Genomic DNA, 18,481 nt, shown 5'->3' on the forward strand with positions numbered 1-18,481 from the left:
GTAAGAGTAAATCAAGGAAGCCTCTCGCTCTCTCTCCCCCCGCCCTCCCCAGCATCTCGGCCCCTCTCTGGCATTGTTCCCTCACACCTAAGCCCAATGGTGTTCTGCAGTCTTTCAGCTGTTACCTCAGTCCCTCCTCGCCTCATTCCCGATTCACTCCGTTGCTATAGGTATGTTTGAAACCCCAGCGTGGTAGATTTTAATTAGTCTTCCTACAGATGGCCAATTAACATTCATTACTTTTGCCTTGAGCGATTAATTATGAGTTTGGATAGAAAAAGGAGAGAAGAGGAGAGGAAGATGGGCAGGTGAATGAAAGGAGAAAAGAGAAGGGGGTTTGATTGGGAGTTTGGAATTTTTACACAGAGCAGGCTGGTGGGGGAGAGGGTGGGAAAGATCCATTTGAATCCCCTTACTCCCAGTGGCCTCCCTGGGCCCACAGCTGCTCCGGGCCCCTAATCGGCTCGGCTGGCCCAGCCCTGCAGGAAAACAAAGCTCACACCCTCTTCTGGGCGTCCTTAAGCCTTTGGTGTTCCCTGACCCCAGCTTTCACAGTACCAGCCCTCCGGGGTTTCCTGCCAGGGCTGGGTGGGAACCGTGTCAGGAATGGTCCAAAACGCTGCAGGTAACCCAGAAATGAGGCTCCACAGGGTTGGAGTAGCTCATTGTACAGATGAAGAAACTGAGGCTCAGGCAGAAAATGACTTTCCCAGCTCAAGCATCTCAGGTGAGAGTCCAGTGTTGTTAACCCCTGGCCCAGTTCTCTTCCCACCACAACACACCTATCTATAAAGGCTCTGCGCAGCATTGAACACTACAACCTGGAACGTAACTCGCCTGCATCAGGCAGAAGCGTTCTTCAGGCCTTCAAACATGAGTCACATCCTCCAGTGTGCGCCCAACAGCCGAATGTTCGCAGCTCGTTAAAAGACTCTCTGGGTGATGTCGCCCTGTTTAAGAACTGTAGCTATCTATGGTCCGAGTCCTAAATTCATTCTGGGAATGGAGGGTAGGCTCCCAAATGTAAACAGTAGTCTTGGGGATGGAAAGATTACAAACCATTTTTGTTTTTCTCTTTAAAATCATCTGTATTTTTTACTTTCTCTAGCACAAACGTATTACTTGAACAATATAAAGTATGACTACTTAAAATGTTTTCAAAATATATTTGTACAAAGAAACAGAAAAGGAGTCCATGTTAGTTTACGATCTTTTCGAAAAACCATACATATGTACATAAAAAATTTAACACTACTGAGTGCTTGAGTTGGTTATCACCAGCCTGGATTCAAGTTAAAGTTTTGCCACCTACTTAAACTGTGTCTCAATTTCCTCTTCAGTTAAGTGAAGTTAAAAAGAGCATCCATCTCTAGGGCCAAGAGAATTAAGTGAAGTAATGCATGGGAAGTCTTAGAATAGTGCCTTGTATCTAGGAAGAGCTCATTAAACATTAGCTATTATTAATAATAATAACAGTACGATTCTTTTTTCAGTTAGGACTATTTCATTAGTCAAAGTTTTATTACAGTCTTGCTGTGTGGGGAAAGGCCTCTGGAAATAACAGTAAGACTTTAAAATAATGATATCTGAGTGGCAAGATTTTGAAGAATTTTTATGCCGCTCTTTTCACTTTCCTGTATTTTAAAAAATTCCCATAGTGAACATGCATTTCCTTGGTAACAAAAAGAAAGTATAATAGAAAGAAGGAAGGAAGGAAAGAAGGAAAGAAGGGCGGGAGGAAGGGAGGAAGGGAAGGAGGGAGGAAAGAAGGGAGGGAGGAAAGAAGGAAGGAAGGGAGGAAGGGAGGAAGGAAGGGAGGAAGGAAGGAAGGAAGGAAGGAAGGAAGGAAGGAAGGAAGGAAGGAAGGAAGGAAGGAAGGAAGGAAGGAAGGGCAAATATCCAAAGAAAATGTAGTTCTGCTGTTTTAAGTTTCTACTAAATCTCTACTGTTGTACTCACACTATGGTGTGTGCACTTGCGTGGCCTATGTCCCTTGGAGGTTTTACTCATACCATGACAATCATTCTTACCATTGATAGAATCATTTGTGAGTTTCAGACTTCTCTGGAGGGAACTAGAAGATCCAGGTGAGTTAGAGTAGTCAGGCTTCCTAGAGGGAGAGCAGACTGAGCTGAAGCACACAAGATGGGGCTTCCACTGCTTTGCTTAGCACATCCTGGCCGTTTTTTGTGGTTCATACCTGAGGAACCAGAAAGTCCACCAACCATGGCGTCAGCATTGAGGACGGTGGATGGGGGCAGCAAGATTGAGGCCTGAGCTGTGGGTGGCAGCATAGCAGCAGGATGGGAAGGGCAGGGCAAGGGGAAAAATCTGTAGTTCCTGGAGAAAGGAGGGTGTCCAGAATAACTGTCAGCAGGCCCCTTAGGATAACAAGAAGCTCTCCCCAGCTTATGAAGAATCCTAGGCTCATCACACCTGAGCACTAATGTGCTTATTGAAGGGTGGTTGGCTGCCAGGGCCCGGGGGCTCTGGGCTGATACTGCAACCGCGGGGGTATCCCCAGGGCTGGGACGGTGAGTGGTGGGCAATAGCCTGGGAGAAGCAGAAGGAGTGAGAACAGCTGAGACCAGAGGCACCCTGGACAGGGATCAGGAGTACTAGAAATCCGGGCAGGAATGTTGGAGAATGAAACCTCTTCTTTCTCTTTGGAGCGGTGGGCCATGGAATGAGGCAAAAAGGAAGTGAGGAGCGGCCTGAATTTCTGGTGTCGGAACCAAGGACAGTGGCTGCCGTCTGGCTCTTTTTATGTCATGGTCTTGGGGAGTCCCAGGCCCCTGCCACATACCTTTCCTGAGTGACCCAAATGTAAGCGGCCTGACGACTCCAAAGGGCAAACTTTAGGGGAGGGAGGGTGGCCAGGGCTGCCCAGAACAAGTGAGACTAGGCCAGGCCTTGCAGGGTGAGTGCGGGCGTTGGTGGAGAGGAGGAAATGGTGCTCGGTGGCAGAAACGGCGTGAGCCAAAGCACGGAGGGGAGGGTGCGCGTGGTGTAGGGGACCGGCCGCCAGGGAGCCAGGTGGCCTGCGGTCTGTTAGAGAGGGGCCGGAGAGGCCAGACGGCAGATGTCTTTGAGGCACCAGGACTGAGGCACTGGGGGGCTCATGAGCTACTTTCCTGCAGGAGAGTGTCCATAGCATGACGCCCCTGCCCTCACACTGGGCTCCTGAGACTTCGCAGGGCTGTCTTAGGCTCTCCCTGCAGGCCTCTGCCCAGACACTGGTGTCGCCACACTCTGGGGATCCAGTAAGAGTCCTCTGCTGGAGTCCTTTCCACACTCATCATAACCTTCACCTGGCTGGATTTCCTAACTGGCTTCTTGGGCTAATTCATCCGTTTCTTAAGGAGCCTGGTGAACGTCTGTAGGGAGACTGAGATAACAAGACCAAAGAATCATACGAGCCTCAAAGACTTAAAAGCTGCCCAGGGGAGACAGATACAGGTAGGGCAGTGCCATGATAAAGGCTGTGCTCCTAACCTTAGGTACGAGAGGCTTCAGATTGAAGCCAGGATGGCCTCTCTGAAGGGGCTGCTGCCTGGGGTTCACTAGGAAGCTTACTCACAGGGTCTCCAGGCACGGTCCCTGCCTCTCTGGTTTGCTGCACTGTCGGCTCCCCTGCCCACTACCCAGTGTCATTTTTCTCTGAGTCCTCTCAGCTCAAATGCCTAAGAGAGAATCACATTGTTTGAGCCCAGCCCCAAACCAAGGCAAATTCACAGCGACCACCTCAATCCCATCAGCTGTGGCCAGTAGGAGGGCCACGTGGTCCAGCCAGGACAGTAAGGGATGTGGGAGCTATTGGCACAGTGGGCAGGCACATCAAAAATTCTTGCACATTTAGCTGTTCCTTCATTTAACATATTGTTCCACGAAACAGTGTTTTAGAAATTTCTTTCATTTTGTTGTCATTGTTTTCTGAAAAGACAAATTCAGTAATATGGCTACTATTTATTGGAAATAAAAATGTATTATAAATTGTTTTTCTGAGGTAATTTGAGGAAGTACACTACCTAAATTACCGTGAACATTTTTTCCTTAAAATAATTTTTTTCAACTTTAAAACCTTTGGGTATAACTTTTTGGCATAATTTCTCTATTCTGTCCCAAATGATTTTGAAATATTTATCGCTTCTCTTGGCTGATAAACCATAAAACTCTAAACTTTGATGACAAAGAGAAAAATGTCTAAGTTTCAATTAGAAGCTCGCTATTTATTATTTATTTACTTATTTATTTATTTCTAGAGAGAGGGGACAGGTAGGAGAAAGGGAGGGAGAGAAATAACCATTGTTGCCCCTTACGCACGTCCAAATAGGAACCGAATCTGCAACCCAGGTATATGGCCTGACCAGGAATCAAACCAGTGGCCTTGGTTTTGGAGGACGACGCCCAACCAAGCCACACCAGTCAGGGTAGCAATGAGAAGCTCTTTATAAGAAAAAAAAATTGCCTGCAATGCTTAAAATTGTTTAAAATTTGTAAACAAAAGGTAATTTCAAATTCAGAAACCAAAGTCAGCCAAGACCTCACTGCACCAGCTATCTGTGCATTTCAAGAGTAGCCTGATACAACTTTCCATGTTTGAGTTATTTGCAGAAGTCTCTCCATCACAACTAGCAATCCAACATGTTTTCAGCAACCTCGGAGCTTCCTGTATGTTATGCCTTTACTCCGCGTACAAACGTTTTGAAAATTTGCCAGCTTTTCAGAGACGCATGAATAGTATCATACAAAGAATTGACAGTACTGAGATCACTGCAGAGTTCTTTCATATCCCGACAAACCTCAACACCATTAAATCCCAAAGACGTGCATGACAATGTGTGTATAACGCTCTTGGCTCGTCCTCCATAAACGTTGTAGCAACAACATTAAATCTTTCACTGTGTCAGCAGCTTCCATGTAGACATAGCTATGCATTTTATTAAATTCAGCTTCCATAATAATCCGGTATAATAATCTCCCAATGATCTTATCCATACCCATGACATCCATGAACGTCTGCTTAGTTAAGACAGCCTTGGACATTTTCTGCAGGAAACTTGCACAGGTTGAAAGTTTGGCATCATTACACTATTAGTTGTCTTATTGTTATCTCATGAGTAATTTATGAAAACAATGTTCATTTTAATTTTTTTCATTAATAATTCTAAATGCTTGCTATGTGCTAGACATTATTCTAAGTGATATGTGTGTGTGTGTGTGTGTTCTCTCTCTGTCTCTCTCTCTCTCTCTCTCTCTCTACATTATGAATATATATATACTTATTAAATCCTCCCAACTGACTATAAGGCAGGTTCTGTGATTTAGTTCCTTTTTTCAGAAAAAAAAAATTGGCACTCAAAGTTTAAGTCATTTGCCCAGGTTTCCTAGTATGTTTGCACAGTTTGTAGAAACCCATTGAAATTAATTGTAAGTTCTCTTTATATTTCTCTTTTATTTCCAACTCAAAATACTTGCCTTTGCACTTGCTCTTTCACTTAAAGTCAACAACGACAAGTCACTGAGTGTGTTTGGGAAGAAAAGGTGCATTGTGAGGAAAACTTTAATTTCTAATTACCAAATTGAAAAAAATAAGGAATACATTGTACATCTCAACTTTTTTTTTTTTAAGGATGAACAGTATAAAGTAAACAGGATGGGTCAGAGAAACTTTTTTTATAGTTGCAGTGTTAATAGATAAGCTGGTTTATTAATGAATAAAAGTATTTGCACTATTTAGAAAAAAAATACTTGCCTTTGTTCACAAGTTAGATTCCCTATGCCCTTAATAGAAACAATTTTCTCAGAAATAAAATATTTTCAACTTTAGATACATTCTACTTTCCTTACAAGGTTTCAATTAACCAGTGTAGTTTACAAAAAGCAATGTCACCAAAAAGTAAACGTTGGCTCCAAAATGCATTTCACTTTTTTTTCTGGTTTTCTGAAATTTCCCAGTAATTTTTTTTCAAGTTTTAATTGCTCTTTCATTCCTGAATTTTTGTTAGCAAAACAAGTAGAATGAGTAACAGAATAGTGCATCTTAAACAATGTTCTGTTCCATCCCTCAACAATCTGATTATAAAGGTTTTAAAGGAATATTTACTTCACCTTGAAATTTTTGTACTTTGAAAGTAAGTTTGGACTGATAAGGCCTATTACTTTCTTTCATCAATTTCAAACCATGTGCAGAATCTTGGCTTGAAATGTGTCACTCTACACCAGCCCTCGTGTCAACTCTGATTAACTCTTGATGGTGACATACTTGATTATGCCTCACAATATTATTGGCATCATAATTTGATGGCAAACTCTTGGAAATTTTTGTGAAAAATAGGAACTCAAACTTTTGTTTTGACATCATTTTTTAAAATTCCTCTGATTTAAGTATTTATTTAGAATTGCTCAGTGATTGCATTCCATCTCCAAGAAGAGAATGCCAATGACAGATTCTGTAACACTTCTTGTTATGACACTTTCCATGTTTTCTCAGTTATTTTCTAACCAGATTAATGTCCCAAAGCAGGGCTCTTTCAGTCTAATGACATACTACAATTATAGACTAGAAACGGTGGATTTTAAGATTTTCCCACTGGCTATAGTTTTAAGAAAATGTTTTATTTAATTATCATTCAGCCTAGATTTTTAAAAAATTATTTATTGATTTGAAGGGTGGAGGGAAGCAACATAAGTTGTTGTCCCACTTAGATTCCCATGCATGCCCTGGGTTCTTCTGTGCGCCCTGACGGTGGGGGGACCAGCATCTTGGTGTATCAGGACCACGCTCTAACCAGCTGAGCTACGTGGCCAGGGCCCAGTCTAGATTTTTAAGATTCTTTTTTTTTCTTTTTCTGACTTGTAAGTAATACCCTGTTTCTATTCCTTTGGTGGTTATTCCAGACATTGTACTGGGTATATTTAACTTCTAAAAAACTAAAGTCTATCTTTACCTTCCTTCAGAAAAATGTATGATCCAATTTATGTACTATTGTTGTTCAATATTTATTTTTTTTAGCCCTACAAATTATACAGCAATATTAAGGTTTTATACAATCAATATTTTTATTTGGAGGGAGTTTCTAAGTTTTGATTTTGCCAAAAATACATATTTTAAAAGACACGTATTACTTCCTATTGCCATCATTTTATTTATTTGTTTATTTATTCTTCACTTATGTATTTATTTTAAACTTATTTTTATTGTGATAAAATACAGATAACATAAAATTTGCCATCTTAACTATTTTCATTTATTTATTTAATCCTCACTCAAAGACATTTTTTTTTTCATTTCTTTTAGAGAGAGAGAAACTTTGATGTGGAAGAGAAGCATCAAGCAGTTGTCTCCTGTAAATGCCTGGACCAAACCTGTAAACTGGGTACGTGCTCTGACAAGAATTAAACTTGCAACCTTTTGGAATGATGCTCCAACCAACTGAGCCACGCCAGCCAGGATGTCATCTTAACTATTTTCAAGTGTGGAGTTCAGTGGTATTAAATACATTTATATTTTTGTGCAATCATTATCACCATCCATCTTCTGAACTTTTTTCATCTTGCAAAAATAAAACTCTATACCCATTAGTATTCCACATTCCAATAACTACCCATCCCCTCTTTCCTTGGTAACTACAATTCTGTTTTCTGTCTCTGCAATTTTGATTATTCTAAGTACTTCATATTGGTGGAATCAAACAATATTTATCTTTTTGTGATTGGTTTATTTTATTTAGCAAAATGTCCTCAATTAATCCATGTTGTAGCATTTGTCAAAATTTCCTCTCTTTTTAAGGCTGGATAATATTCCATTGTATGTATATACCACATTTTTGTTTATCCATCCATCCTTCCATGGATACTTCAACTGCGTCCATGTTGTAGCTATTGTGAATAATGCCGCAACGAGTGTATGTGTAGAAATATCTCTTCAAAATTCTGCTTTCAATTCTTTGGCGTATATACCTGAAAGTGGAACTTCTGTATCATATGGTACTTCTATTTTTAATATTTTGAGAAGCTGCTATGGTGTGTTCCATAGTGGTTCTACCATTGCATGGTCTCTCCAACACTACAAGCGTTCCAGTTTCTTCACATCTTGGCAACACTTGTTATTTTCTGTCTCTTAATAGTAGCCATCGCAACCGGTGCAAGGAATGATCTCTTTGCAGTTTTGATTTGCATTTCCCTAATGATTAATGATGTTAAGCATTTTTTCATGTGCTCATTGCCCATTTATATATATTCTTTGAGAAATGTCTCTTCAAGTCCTTTGCCTTTTTTTGAATCAGTCAGTGTTTGTTTATATTAATTTTACTCACCATTTATCTTTTCATCTCAGACTTTCCTTCTGTAATAGTTTTCCTTCTACCTGAAATTGCTTTAGTGAGGGTCGGTTGGTAGAATTGTTCTTTTTAAAATTTGTCTGAGTGTGTATTAATTTTACTCTTATTCTTGAAAGATCATTTCTGCTAGAAATACAGTTATAAGTCAATTTCTCTCATGGCTTTGAAGATATATCCCACTCTCATCTGGTATCCGTTATTGAGTCACTTGTCAACCTACTTGTCATCAGTTTGTTATTACAGATTATTATCTTTTTTCCCTACTCTGGCTACTCTTAAGATCTCTTTTCCTTAGGCATTCTGCAATTATATTGTGTTTATGTGGGTTTCTGGTTTTTTATCCTGTTGGAATTTGATGGACTTTCCTCATCCAAGAATTGGCGTCATTCATCAATTTTGAAAAGTTCTTAGCCATTCGGTCTTCAGATGTAGCCTCTCCCCTAAAACCTCTGTGTTCTACATCTAGAATCCTGGTTAGATATACTCCCTCAAACACAAACCTCCATATCTCTTAATCTTTTGGTAACTTTTATATCTTTGCCTCTCTCTCTGCTGCATTTCTTCAGTTATTCAGATCTTCCAGTTCATGGATTCTTTTTTCTTCTATGTCTCATCTGCTAATGTCTTATAAATTAAGTTTCTAGCCCTGACTGGTATGGCTCAGTGAATTGGGTGTCATCCTGCAAACAGAATGGTCACCATTTAGATTTCCTGTCAGGGCACAGGCCTGGGTTGCGGGTCAGGTCCCCTACTGGGGGCAGGCGAGAGGCAACATGTTGATATTTCTCTCACACATTGATGTTTCTGATCCTCTCTTTCTCTCACTCCCTTCCTTTCTTTCTAAAAATAAATAAATGAAATCTTTTTTAAAATTATGTTCTTAATATCAGTAATTATAGTTTCTATTTCTCTTCAGTACATTTCCCACTTGGCTGAGTCCCTTTTGTTTATATACGCTATAATTTACATACTGTAAAATGTTTAAATATTAAGTGTATATCATGATGAATATTTACATACATGTACATCCATGTAAACACCACCCAAATTAAGATATAGAACACTTATAGGAATTCAAAATGTTTCACTTTCTAGTCAATAACCTCTCAGAGGTAACCATCATTCTGACTTCTGTGAATATAGATTAATTTTGCCCATTTTTACAGTACCATATATATGGAATCGTACATCATGTACTCTTTTGTGTCTGTCTGTTTTTACCAACAATGTATCTGAGATCTATTCATGTTGTTTCATGTATACATTGCTAATTTTTTATTGCATTCCATTGTATGACTCTAATAAACTTATTTATTCATCCTACTGTTGATGGGCACATGAACTGTTTCAAGGTTTTGGTGATTATGAATAAAGTCTTTCTGTTCATATATGTACTCATTTCTCTTGGGTATATACCCAGGAGTATAAAGGGTAGTATGTTAATTTTATTTAAAATTGTTAAATAAGTTTCCAAAGTTGTACTATTTTTCGCTCACAAGCTAGGTGTTTGTTTCTTTTTAATGCTGTCTTTTTAAAAAAAATTAAACATAATTATTTTATATTCTGAATCAGATAATCCTAATATATGCTGTCTCTGCAGGTTTGGTCCTGCAATTTGTGGTTTCTGCTCATTCTTTTGTTTGTTTCCCTGTATATTTTGTGATTTTTGATTGTGAGTTTATATTTCTTGAAACGTTATCTGGGGGTTATTTGAAGTTTGGTTTTCAAGTATAGTCCCCAAAAGTAAAGGAATAAATACACTTGTTTGCTTCTGCCAGTGGATACTAAATTTTCAGCTTGAAATCTTTTAGGACCTCCTCAATTTTCTGGCCCCTGATCTCAGTAAAGTGGGGCTGTAGTTAGGAACTCTCAAGAAAACGCGTTGTTGGTTCTTTCTCCTTCCACACAGAGTCAAAGCTGAGGCAGACACATATATCCACCACCTCCTTTTGTGAGGGTGGGACTTTTTCTCATATACCCAGTAAAGATATTACCTTTCAGGGATCTCTGATCTGACTTCCTGTCCCAAGCATTTCCCTGGACCCAAGCCCCGTGCCACCAGTGAATTAGGATTTGTTCCAACATAAACTTTAGCTTCAGAACTCACATCTTTGTCTCAATTCAAGCTTCCTATTATTTCTGGGCAATTGAGAATTTTTCCTTATTCTTCTGCCAGCTTATCCATCATTCACAAAGATGTTTTTAAGACTGGCACAAGATTGATAATTGAAGTTGAGTGATAAACATGTGGAGATTTATTATACCATCCTCTCTACAAAGTATGTTTGAAATTTCTCATAATAAAAAGTCTTAGTTTTTTTAAAAATAATTTCCCACAGAGATTCCTAGTGTGATACTTAAGGGTGCAACACCATGATGACAATTATTTACTTTAAAATACTTTAGAGAAAAAGGGGTGAAGCAAAATTTAAAGAATGTTCATTGCAAAACCTAGGTAACAGGGTATATGGGTATTCATTATACAATTTTGTCTACTTTTATGTATGTTTGGAAATTTTATAATTAAAAAGTCAAAATGTAATCATTCAATTGTTGCACTTACGAAGAGAGAATCCACAAATGATCCTGGCCAAGATTTTGGACAACTAAAGGAGAGTACGAAATATGTGTATTGAGTGGTGCAAAGCTATTCAGATCCAGATATGAACACATTCGTGTGAGTGGGCAGTTGGGAAGGCGGGCAGGCGAGCAGGTTGGCAGGACACCCAGTCAGGCCGAGAAGAGTCTGCTGAACTGTCTTGACACTGAACTATCCCAAAGGGCTTAGTTTTTCACAGCGCGACCCACGATCCCTCTGACAGCAGGATCTAGCTTTTCCCTTTCTTAGGTCCAGCCTCTCTAATTTTGGGGAGCAGAGGTTGTCTCCCAGCTCCAGCCCAAACCTCACCTGTCCTCTAAGTACAGCATTTTAGCCCTTTCTGTTGCCTCACGGGAGGCCTGCCAGTTATCATGTCCGCTCCAGCACTCTCAGGGGCTGGCCTTGCCTGGAGTCCTGCTGGGCCAATCCGCCAGGACATGATCGTCTGACATGAGTACAATCCCCAAAGCCCGAGATCCCTTCTGCACTGAACTCTAAGTGGACATTCCGCAGAAAAAAATAGCCCAAGATGGGCTTTGGCAATTCTGGTTAAGATCCCTCTACCAGTGGGAGGTAAAAAGAGGGGTCTCCCTGCCCTTCATTTTCTAGTTCTGTGTCTTCCATTCAAGAACACACTCACAGCTCCCAAGAAAGCACCCTAATTATCAGGGACAGAGCACCGTAGATCCATAAGTTGAAAAGAAACATTTCTCTGAGGTAATAGTAATCTGCAAAGATAGCATCTCTTGTAGAGAAGGTATTTATACTGTTATATAGGATGAGGAGTCGTGGGCTCTCTGATTGCTCCATTTAAGAACAAGGTTATGGTGATCAAAACAGCATGGTACTGGCATAAAGACAGACACGTAGATGCATGGGACAGGATAACAAGCCCAGAAATAAGCCCACATCTATATGATCAGTTAGTTCATGACGAGGAGGCAAGAAGCAGTAAAGACAGTCTATTCAATAAGTGGTGTTGGGAAAATTGGGCAGATATATGCAAAAAAATGAAATGACCACCTTCTGAACACCATCTACAAGAATAAACTTAGGTTGAAGACTTAAATGTAAGAATTGAAATCATAAAACTCCTAGAAGAAACATATGCAGTAAAATCTTTGACATTTCTCTTAGCAATATTTTTTCTGACATACCTCTTTGGGCAGGGGATACGTCAGAAAAAAATAAATAAGCAAATGGGACTACATCAAACTAAAAAGATTTTGCACAGCAAAGGAAACTATCAACAAAATGAAAACAAAACTTACTGAATGGATGAGGATATTTGCCAGTGATCCGTCCAATAAAGGATTATTACCCAAAATTTATTTTAAAAAACTCATACTCCTTAACACACACACACACACACACACACACACACACCAAACCCAAAAACAAAAAAGAAAAAGTGAACAATCCAATTAAAAATGAGCAGAGGACCTGAATAGACACTTTGCCAAAGAGGACATACAGATGGCCAACCGACATATGAAAAGATGCTCAGCATCACTAATCATCAGAGAAATGCAAAATAAAACCACAATGGAGTATCACCTCACACCTGTCAGAATGTTGGTCTTCAATACATTATTAAACAACAAATGTCGGTGAGGATACAGAGAAAAGGGAAACTCTGTGCACTGCTGGTAGGACTGCACATTGGTGCAGCCACTGCGGACAACAGTATGGAGGGGCCTCAAAAATTTAACAATGAAACTGCCTTATGGCCCAGCTCTTCCACTCCTGGGTAAATATCCAAAGAAACCCAGAACACTATTTGGAAACAATATATATGCACCCCTATGTTCATTGCAGCATTATTTATAATAGCTAAGTTATTGTATATGTTACACATATATATAGTATACGTTGTATATATTGTACATATATACAATATGTAATATATTGTATATGTTACATACACACACACACACATTATTTGGCCATAAAAAATGAAATCTCACTATTTACAACAGCATGGATGGAACTAGAGGGTATTATGCCGAGTGAAATAAGTCAGACAGAAAAAGACAAGCACCCTATAATTTCACTTACATGCAAAATCTACAGAACAAAGTAAGTGAACAAACAAAATAAAAACAGACCCATAGATACAGAGAACAGACGAATGGTTGGGGGGCTGGGTGAAAAAGGTGAAGAGATTAAGTACAAATTGGTAGTTACAAAATAGTCCCAGGGATGTACAGTACCACATTGTGAATAGAGTCAATAATATTGTAATAGCTGTGTATGGTGCCAGGTGAGCACTGGAAGTACCAGCGTGCACTTTAGAAAGTATACGATTGTCTAACCACTGTACTGTACACCCAAAACCAATATTCAACAAAATAATGTTGACTATAAACTGTAATTTAAAAATAAAATTTTAAAAATCATATAAAAATTTAGAACTAGAAAAAAGCTAAAATTCAGTCTTTGGTTTAACTTTGTTAAAACGAAGCATCTATTGAAGTAGTCTTCCCAAAAGAAAGCGATATTTGCTCCAAGTTCACATATCTTACAACATAAAGACGCACTGGGAATTTTTAATCTGTAGTCCTCCTCACCCAAGATTTTAGCCAATTACTGGCCAGGGTCCAAGTTCAAAAATCTCTGGGCTTATTTTCTCATTAGTTAGAGGCTCTGAAGGAGAAACCTTCCAAGATGAGCCTTACATTCAACTCTTGCTTCATGGCAAATCTCACAGAGGATGGACAGTCTCTTCTTTATGTCCCATTGTGATGAAAATTTACATTTCTATACTGTCTCAGGACAAAGGGTCTTAAGTTATATTTCTCAAAGTCACATGTTCCATCAACAAACACTTAATGAGCATCTATTATATGCCAGAAAATTGTACTGGGCATTAGGAACATAACAATGAACACAATAAATGAAATTCTCATGAAGTTGTCACTCCATATAGTTGACCTCATGTCCTTTTGACAGTTTCCTTCCTGACAGAAGCTGGACTGATGCATGATCTGGGGTAATGTTTTCAAGCAGGGCTGGAGGGAGAAGCATAGGGCACACACAGAGAGCCGGGAGTCCCTGGATGAACGCCACAGTGCAGGCTGCCCATCGGTGAGCAGAGGACATGAGACTGGAAAGGTAGTGATTTGCTCATGAAGGGTCTTGAATGCCAAGCTGAAGCCTTTGAACTTGAAATGAAGTAGTAATAGTTAGTTCTTATGGAGTGCTTACTATGTGCAAAAAGCCATACATGAATTACTTTATTTTAATTCTCTCAACAACTCTCGGGTACTATTATTATTTCCAGATGGCTGATGAAAAACTGAGTCACAGAGAGATAAAGAAACGGCCCTGGGTTCCACAGTTGTGTCAAAATATTTTAACAGGGTAGAGTAGTGTGGTAGAAATCTGGCAGCCATGTGTAAGATGAATTGTAACAAGGAGAAACCACAAATGGTGATCATAAGAGAATCACCAGCAAAAGGTAAGAGCCTGAAGTGCAAGGGGGACAGAAAGAAATGGATGCAAAGGCTGACTAGATATGCAGGACAGTGACTGAGAGGAAGATATCACAGAGGCTTCTTAGCTGCTGAGACTGGGTGTCTGGGAGCAGAAGGTGGGCCCCTTATCAGAAGAGGCTGAGCCCAAAGAGGCACAGATTTGGTGGGGAAGATGCTGAGCTCAGTTTGGGGGTCTAGTCAGTGTCCAAGGGACCAGTGGGAGCCCTGTGAAGGCGCCTTACAAGCACTTGAAAATGAGTGACTTGATCTGGGGAAAAATACAGAGTTAGCATTATAAACCTATACCCTTACAGGTCTGCATCAAGACAGTGGTTGAAGCTATGAGAATGACAGCTAGACAGATGCTAGACAGATAAAATAAGCAAGGAGAGCTAGTGGAAGCCCACAGTTAAAAGAAAGGGAAGCTCATGAAGGAGAAATTCCCAGAGGCAGCAGATCCAGTCAAGTACCTTGTTAGGAAAATGAAGGGAAGAGAATTTCTGAAAGAAAAGAGAGTTGAAGGTAGTCAGATGCTGAAGAGCCCACAGATAATTGTAACTTTTCAAAAACTCTGGAATTTCGAAATAAGGAGTCCTGATAAATGTTTTAGAGGATGCAGAGAAGCCTTAAACTCTACTTGTGAGAGAAAAGTGGGTACAACATTTCTAGCGGTCAAATTGGGGGTAGGCATCAAAATAATAAAAATATAGCGATTCAGAAATTATATTTCTAGAAATTATACTGCAAGGCATTCATATAGAAAAGAAATATGGCTATGAGGCTGTTGGTCAAAATTGTGTTGAAAATAGTGAAAATTTGTAAACAGCATAAATGTCCAACAGGGAATATTTAATGAGATACAAAGATGCTTGCAATTGGTTATAAAGATAAAGAAACAGGTTACAAAATCATGCATAGTATGATCCTCCTCCCCGCTTTTAAGGAAGGCATATATAGAAAGGTAAACAAAACTGAAGGATATACTGCAAGAATTTATGATGGTTGTTTGAGGGTGGTAGGATTTGATATCTATAAAATCTGTTTTCCCTTCCCCACATTCATTTATGCACCCTTGCTCTATTGGACTACCTGTATTTTCTGTAACGACTTTGTCCAATAAAAATATAGTATGTGACACATGTAATTTTAAATATTCTAGTAACCACATTTAAAAAGTAAAAAGAAATAGATGAAAAATGATCTTATAACACCAATGTATCCCAAATACACGGGTTAGCAAAAGTAGGTTTCAGCTGTGACTATGCAAAATACAGAGTTTATTCTTGTATTATTTATTATTATTAACCTACTGTTGCCCACCCCAGTATTATCATTATAATGTGTAATCAACATAGAAAATATTGATGATATTTTATATGTTTTTAACATTCAGCCTTTCACATCTGGTGTGTATTTATCATTTACAGAATATCTCAGTTTGGGCCATCTACATTTCAAGCACACAAGAGCCACGTGGCTTCCATAGTGGACAGCACAATTCTATAAAATAATAGCTAACATTTATCAAGCACCTGCTATGTGCTAGACAATGTCCTAAGCCCATTCGGGAGGGATTATAACTCATTCAGTCTCACAATAGCTCCGTGAAGTTGTTCTTATTATTGTCTCCATAAGCATAGGCTGCTGTTGTAGTAATACCATACTGAAAGTTTTAGAGCTTTTACAGCCATTTGTCTAATGTGATGGTGTGGAAACCAGGTTGCAAAGGCTTTTTGACTCAGGGGAAATGAAGCAGTTGGCGAGAGACTAAAACATTCAAGAAGTTTGACAGTGAAGAAGGAAAGTTAACAGAGTGAGCGAAACATGAGGACAGAACAGTTTTTGCAGGGCATGGAGATAGGAAGATGAATGTAGGCTGAAGAGGAAAGAGGAGATGGACCAAGCTCTCCGTGAGAGCTAGGGCTCTGTTGGATAAATGTTGTCTGGGCTCTGATGGGAGTCATGATACACCTCTCAGCCTCCCAGCCTGGGGTGGGGGGCAGGGTGGGGGCCATGTAGACTAGACTGGGAGACAGACCGCAGGCACAGACAACTCCATCCTACAGGCGAATGCTCAACAGAGCAGCATGGTGGTGGTGGAAGGAACGTCCTGGGGAGCTGTCGAACTGAGTTGTGAAGAATGAAGTTGGCCAGCAAAGCAGCAAAAAGGGAGAGAACTAGACTTCAGAAGTACGTAACAACAAGACCTCGTGACTGACTGGATGTGGATGGAGGATGAGAGAGAGTGAAGATTTGAGGATTCCCAAATTTCCCATATGGGCAAAAAGCAGAAGCAGAGACAGTAACATTTACCAAGTGCCTCTCTGGAGTCAAGCATTGGTCCTGTGCACCACATGCTCATGCCATTTAATTCTTACAGAGCTCCCTTATAATGCTTGCCATTTCACAGATGTATAAATTGAAGCAAGATTATTGGCCCGAGGTGTCATCATTAGTAAATGGAAGAGTCAAGATTTGAGTCTGGGGTATTCCAGAGATAAAGGAAGGGAAGAGGGAAGTTGATGGGGCCAGAGCTGGGATGGGAGGTCCAGAGGGGCGAGCAGTGCGGTGTGAAAGGCAAGCTGTCCACAGATGTGTGGGAGTGAGGCGTTCCAGCCGGAGGAAGCCATGACCAGCTTCTGGTCAGGGTCAGAACTCAGCAGCCTGGGAGGCAGGACCGGAAAGCGGAGAGGAGGGGTTGGGGAACAGAGGTGGGTTTGGTAAAAGTGGGTGCTGTCCGGTTGTAGGGAGAGTAGGCATTTGTGTACATAATCAGCATAAGGGTGGGGGTGGGGGAGACTGGGAGAGGGGTGGGAAAGGAAGACGGCTGATTTTGGCAGAAACCCAGCGGGGGAGATGGCCCTGGAAGAGACCCAGGGCCAGGTGGGGGCATCGATGCCAGATCCAGAACACAGTGGCAGACTTCGCGACCCACCCCCCTCTAGGGCGACACGTTCTCCTAACCAACTTCAAGGGAAGTGACAACAGATGAAGAGGCCCTGAGAAAAGCAGAAATAGAGGAAATCGGGTTACGGATAAGTATCTGCAAAGGGAGGGGAAAGGAGAGAAATTAGGGAATTATAGGAGAGGAGAGCGTGAGAAAGGGGTGTCAGGAGAGGAAAAGGAGAGAAAGGATGAAGGTAGAACCCTCAACATCCAGGGCACCCCGGCACCCCATCCCTAACCCCGTGAACACTCCATCTTGGGAGAGCAGGCTGCAGCCGCAGGAGCGGGGATGGAATTGGGGTAGAACCGGAGCCAGCCGTCCTTGCTGAACCCAGACTCAAGTCTCTGGTCCTATGCAGTCTGTTTCTTCACCTGTAAAACGGGGTTAGTGACAGGTGGTTGGATGTCAAAGTATTTGGAAAGCACCCCAGCACGGGAAAATATTATTTTGAAGGTCTATTGAATGAAATAATATCATGTATATCCAGGGCCATACGAATGAACATAGATGTGGCCGGTCTGCAGAGGCGAGTCTAGGAATGGCCTGGTAGATTCCCAGCTCCGCTGCCTGCCCAAATTCGCGAGTTCGAGGTCAACACCCAGCCTCTCATTGGGGGAGGGGGCGAGGGCCTGCTGCTGGACAGGCGGCGTTCATCTCCGACTAGAACCGGATTCAACTTGTACCTTATCCTTCGCAGCCCCCAGCACTTGGTCTGTCTCCGCAGAGCACAGGCCCAGGCAGTGCGTATCCAGCTGAGCCCGTGTCCCTTAGGGGACCTTGCTCCCCTCTTAGTTCTTTCCATATAGAACGAAACTCTCCTTGTCTGTGCCTCTGCTCAGCTCCGCATCCTGCCTTCTTAATGTTGGGTCTTCGAGCCCACTTTGTGGAGCTTCCCCTTTTCCAGGACTGAGGATGCGGCAAAGGAGAAGGGGGAAGAAATAGAGGGGGGAAAAAAGTCGGTTTGGAGGAGCAGGGAGGAGAGAGGAGAAAAAGAGAGGCCGAGACTGAAATGTGAGAGAGGGGAAGACCAGCACAAAAGACAAGAACGATCCCGAGAGGCCAGCAAGAGTCACAGGAGCGCTCGCCAAGGATCCCTTAACGATTCCTTCCGCAGACG

This window comes from Pteronotus mesoamericanus, unplaced genomic scaffold (assembly GCF_021234165.1).
Source record: "Pteronotus mesoamericanus isolate MK-2021 breed Mesoamerican mustached bat unplaced genomic scaffold, CSHL_Meso_final contig_98, whole genome shotgun sequence".
Classification (NCBI taxonomy): domain Eukaryota; kingdom Metazoa; phylum Chordata; class Mammalia; order Chiroptera; family Mormoopidae; genus Pteronotus; species Pteronotus mesoamericanus.